Source organism: Delphinus delphis, chromosome 21, assembly GCF_949987515.2.
Source record: "Delphinus delphis chromosome 21, mDelDel1.2, whole genome shotgun sequence".
Lineage (NCBI taxonomy): Eukaryota > Metazoa > Chordata > Mammalia > Artiodactyla > Delphinidae > Delphinus > Delphinus delphis.
In genome coordinates, this window is record NC_082703.1 from 3,021,501 (window position 1) to 3,027,500 (window position 6,000).

A 6,000-nucleotide genomic window follows, 5' to 3' on the forward strand; every position below is an offset into this window, starting at 1 on the left:
CCATAAAAAGCCAATCCCAACCCTCCTACACTGTTGGTGGGAATGTAATTTGTACAACCATTATGGTGAATAGTACAGAGGTTCCTTAAAAAACTAAATATAGTGCTTCCCTGGTGGCGCAGTGGTTGAGAATCTGCCTGCCAATGCGGGGGACACAGGTTCGAGCCCTGGTCCAGGAATATCCCACATGCCGTGGAGCAACTAAGCCTGTGCACCACAACTACTAAGCCTGCGCTCTACAGCCCGCGAGCCACAGCTACTGAAGCCTGCGCGCCTAGAGCCCGTGCTCCGCAGCAAGAGAAGCCACCACAATGAGAAGGCCACGCACCACAATGAAGAGTAGCCCCTGCACACGGCAACTAGAGAAAGCCCGTGCACAGCAACAAAGACCCAACACAGACAAAAATAAATAAATAAAATAAATTTAAAAAACAAAGAAACTAAATATAGAACTACCATATAATCCAGCAATTCCACTCCTGGGCATATACCCAGAGAAAACCATAATTCAAAAAGCCACGTGCACCCCAGTGTTCATTGCAGCACTATTTACAATAGCCAGGACATGGAAACAACCTAAATGTCCATCAACAGAGGAATGGATAAAGAAGATGTGCTGCATATACAATGGAATATTACTCAGCCATAAAAAAGAATGAAATAATGCCATCTGCAGCAACATGAATGGACCTGGAGATTATCATATTAAGTGAAGTCAGACAGAGAAAGACAAATACTGTATGATATCACTTATATGTGGAATCTAACAAAAAATGATACAAATGAACTTATTTACAAAACAGAAACACACTTGCAGATCTCAAAATCAAACTTATGGTTACCAAAAGGGAAATGTGAAGGGGAGTGATAAATTAGGAGATTGGGATTAACACATACACATTACTATATATAAAATAGTTAACTAACAGGGACCTATTGATTAGCACAAGGAACTCTACTCAATATTATGTAATAACCTATATGGGAAAAGAACCTGAAAAATAATATATATATATATATATATTCGGTTTGGTATATATGTGTGTGTGTATATATATATATATATATATATATATATATAGCTGTATCACTTTTCTGTACACCTGAAACTAACACAACATTGTAAATCAGTTATACTCCAATAAAAAATTTTTTTTAACAAAGTTAAAAAAGAAGCCAGTGCCAGCTCTCAGGGGTTCCTGGTAAAGATTAATTAATTAATTTGGGGATCTGAGATGAGAGAAGCTTTGCTCACTGAGAAAGACATTTGCAAGGGCTTCTCAGTGGGACCCCAGCACTCATCCCTGGCTTGACATTTCCACCTCCTGTCCACACACGCTACCCTTGCCCTGGTCACCCCCTGAAGAAATGGGATGCCTCCCCTCCATGTCTTTCTTCCCACTGATCCTCTGCTTGGCATGTCTCTCTCATCCTTTTTGTGGAAATTCTCTCCAGCCCTCGAGCCCAGCCATATGTTCTCTCCTCCACGAAGTCTGTCCCCAGCTTGATGCCCCTACACTGGAAGTAGTTCCTCTGTGATCAAATAGCATTTCACAGCTCTGTCAGGTGACCTAGAGCGCTCTTGCCTCTCTGCCATATGTCGTGTACAAATCTGGTCCCCATCACTGAACTGTGAACTCTTTGAGGATCACAGGGTACATAGCTCAATGCTTTATATACATTCATTCACCTATGAAACTAACAGTTATGGAGGCCCTGCTACCACCTGGACACCGAGGGGGCAAAGACAATTGAAGTGTGGTTTCATGGACCTTACAATCAAATGTGGGGAAAAAAACTCTAAAGAAAAGACCAGATTCCGCTAAAAAAAAATCAAAACAGGTTTCTTTAAGCCTGGCTGTAGAATGAGCCTGTTCCTGTGGAGAGGAGAGCTTGAACTTGACACCCCTGCTCTGGAACAAGAGACCCATTTCTGTCTTAGGGACCTCCCACTGCTGGCTGCTGCTCCCGCCATGCTGAGCTTGGGAGGCTCCGTGTCCCCAACTCTTCAACACCAGGGTAGACACACTAGTTTTTGATTAATTTCCCATAGCAGAGCTGAGACTAGATGGACACAGACAAAGCAAGTCTAAAGATTTGGGGATAATAACAGGGAATGAGCAGAAAGAGTAACATGCAACCAATAATGCAGCTCACAAGATGTGACATCATTGGGGTATCTCGGGATGCACACCTGCTTCCAGGGGGCAGAGGTTCTCTGTCACTCCTCGTACTTGGGAGCCCCAGCAAAGCCCTCCTGAGTTACTGAGACCCAAACAATGCGTGACAAGAAGACAAGCATCCCTCTCCCCGCAGCCCCAGGAGCCCACTGATTTGCATCTCCTGGGGGAAGGAATCATCGCACCAAATGGCCGCTTCCCTACATAAGTAATCCCAGGAACACCCAACTGTGACGCCCCACTCGCACCTCTGGGGTCCGGGCCTTCTTCTACGGCTTCTTACGAGACCCTCCTCCATTCTCTGCCTACCTGTCTAGATGACCTCATGAGTGTAAGTCCACTTTGAATGATGTACTCATTTTTTTAAAAAATAAATTTATTTATTTTTGGCTGTGTTGGGTCTTCACTGCTGTGCACGGGCTTTCTCTAGTTGCGGCGAGCGGGGGCTACTCTTCGTTGCAGTGTACGGGCTTCTCATTGCGGTGGCTTCTCGTTGCGGAGCACGGGCTCTAGGCGTGCGGGCTCCAATAGTTGCAGCTCACAGGCTCAGTAGTTGTGGTGCACGGGCTTATTTGCTCTGCTGCATGTGGGATCTTCCGGACCAGGGCTCGAACCCATGTCTCCTGCATTGCCAGGCAGATTCTTTTTTTTCACATCTTTATTGGAGTATAATTGTTTTACAATGGTGTGTTAGTTTCCGCTTTATAACAAAGTGAATCAGCTACACATATACATATATCCCCATATCTCCTCCTCTCTTGTGTCTCCCTCCCACCCTCCCGGCAGGCAGATTCTTAACCACTGAGCCACCAGGGAAGTTCCTGAATGATGTACTCTTGATTTTATGCATCCAATCTCAAACTTTTGACAGAGCTCCAGATGCACATATCCAATTGCCCACTTGACTTCTCCACTTAGGGGCCTGCCTTACAGACATCTTAATAGGGCAAAAAGGAACTCTCGAGTTTCCCTCCCAAATCTGTTCCTTCCTCCAGCCCTACTCCAGCTCCAATTTTCCCCATCTTAGTAAATGACAGCACTATCCATTTAACTACTCAAACCGATACACTAAGTCCCCTACATACGAATGAGTTCTGTTCCGAGAGCGTGTTTGCAAGTCCAATTTGTTCGTAAGTCCAACGAAGTTAGCTTAGGTACCCAACTAACACAATCGGCTATATAATGCTGTACTGTAATAGGTTTATAATCGTTTTTGCGCAAATAATACATAAAAAACAAATAAACACAAAAAATAAAGAAAACATTTTTAATCTTACAGTACAGTACCTTGAAAAGTACAGTAGTACCAGCTACATCACTGCTGCTTTTTTGCTTGCTTCCAGACATATTGGGCTTGAAATAAAGATACTGTACTACTGTACTCTAGACAGTACTGTACAGTAAAGTAAGCAAAAGCACAACCACTTGTAGAGGATGCACGCATGTGACAAGGTACGCCAGACACGTGAACTAACTTAAGTGACTGGACATGCGAACACAAGTTTGCATCTTTGAAAGTTCACAACTTGAAGGTTCAGTTGAAGGGGACCTACTGTACCCTTGATCATCCTTAACTCCTCCATTACCCTCAAGCCCCAACAGATCCAGAAGCAAGCCATGTGGATTCTATCTCTAAAGTATATCAGGAATCTTTCTTCTCTCAACTCCACCCTAGTCCAGGCCACCATGGCCTGAACGACTCTAAACCACCTCCAGACTGGTCTCCCAGTTCCACACTCACCCCTTGAATCCTTTTTTTTTTTTTTACAGCAGCAAAAGTGAGCTCTTCAAGCTCTAAATAGTTACCTGCAGCTCAGATGCCTTCAATGCCTTCCCGCGGCTTTCAATCCAAATGCATTTACCACCTCGCTATAGGCTAAAGGTTTGCGTCCCCTCAAAACCTGTGTGTGAAATCCAGATGCCCAATGAGACAGTGGGAGGCAGGGCCTTTAGGAGGGTGTTAGGACGTGAGTGTGCAGCCCTCATGAGTGGATCGCTTAGAAAAGAGACCCCAGAGACCAACCTGGCCCCTTCTGCCACGTGAGGACACAGAGAAAAGACAGCCGTCTTCTGAAACAGGAAGCAGGTCCTCACTAGACACCAGATCTGCTGGCACCTTGATCTTGAACTTCCCAGGCTGCAGAGTGGTGGGAAATAAATGTCTGTTGTTTAAGTGGCTGAGCCGGTGGTATTTTTGTTATAGCAGCAGAAATTGACTAAGGCACATCTCTGTTATCTTATCTCCTCCTGGGTCTCCAGCTAAATCTCTTGCCATTCCTCATCCCCGACACACCCTGCTTTCTAGGCCCTAGACCATGTTGTTTCCTCTGCTTGAAAAGCTCTTCCCCTGGTCTTCTGTAGCTAGCTCCTTTTCTTCCTTGAGGTCTTCCTAGATCGCCTTCTCAGAGTCTTCCATTATCGCCTTATGTAAATCCACCCCCATCTCCCTCTTCCTCTGCTACCCTAGGCTATGCTCTGTCTATTCTACATAACACCTATCGCAGCCCATGATGACTGCATTCATTTCTCTGTTGCCTTTTTCTTTGTCAGTCTTCCTCACTAGAGTATGTGTCTTGCTGTATCCGTCTTGTTTACCCTTATAGCCCTAGTCTAGCACAGTTCCTGGCACCCAAGAAGTCTCGATAAATGTTTGTTGAAGAAATGGAGTGTTCTGAGCACCTCCTATTCACCCTGCCCTTAATAGTATGAGATGGTCAAGCACTGGGCAGATGACCCTGACAGCAGTTTATGAGCGACAAAGGCTCACAGCCTGGAGAAAGGGGACATCGCACAGCACGCGGGGCCACATGGGGGCCGTACCCTGGAAAAGGGTGAAGCGACAGGGGCAGTGGGATTGAACCTTGTAGTGACAAGAGGGTGGGATGACCCTTGGTTCCTGCAGCGCCACGTGATTGGCTTGCTTGAATAATTTTGAGAACCGACAAGGAGGCAAAATCCAATAATTTGAGGACTGCATGGAGTGCAGTTCCAGCTGTAGGGGAATTCGTCAGGCAGGGAGAATTTCCTGCTGGTGGGGACATATCTGGAGAGGACTTTGGGCCCTGTGATGCTCAAAGACGTCAAGACAGCACTTGAAATTTTAGGTCTTACAACACATGGACCTAGCTTCTGGACAAGAGACATGCACATATGTAGCCAGGGGTAGGGAATACAGGGAGGAGATTGTTTCATTATATGAGTAAGTGAATGAATTATTATTATCCTGTACGCCCTGTGATGGTGTATGTAAGTACTATATGAGCAACGACTAAATGTTCAAAAAAGGATCATTCAGTAAAACTGAATCCCTACTTTGTTTTTATCCTAAATGACAGCCAGTGGAGATTATGTTCAGCTTCATGTAAAAGAAAACCCAAATAACACTAACTTAAATAAGATAGGGATTTATTTTTCTCTCCCATTATGAGAAGTCAAGAAGTAGGAGATCCAGGGCTGGAATGGCAGCTTCACATCAGGCTTCTCTTAGCTTGCCCCATCCCACCATTTCTAGGGTGGAGCTTTCACCCTCATGCTCACAATATTGTTGCTGTTGCTCCAGTCATCAAGCTATATTCCAGGCAGAAAGAAGGAGAAAAGACAAAGAGCAAATGGGCATGAGTCACTGGAGTCACCCACCTTTAATGAGCTTTTCCTGAAGTCCCACTTGCACTCTATTGCTCAGAAGTAAGCTAAAAGAAGTCCTGGGAATGTTTTGTTTTGTTTTGTTTTGTTTGCTTTTTACTTTGTGTGCGTGTGTTATTGTTGTTGTTTTTAGGGTTTTTTTGTGGTTTTTAAAAATTGAAGTATAGCTGATTTACAA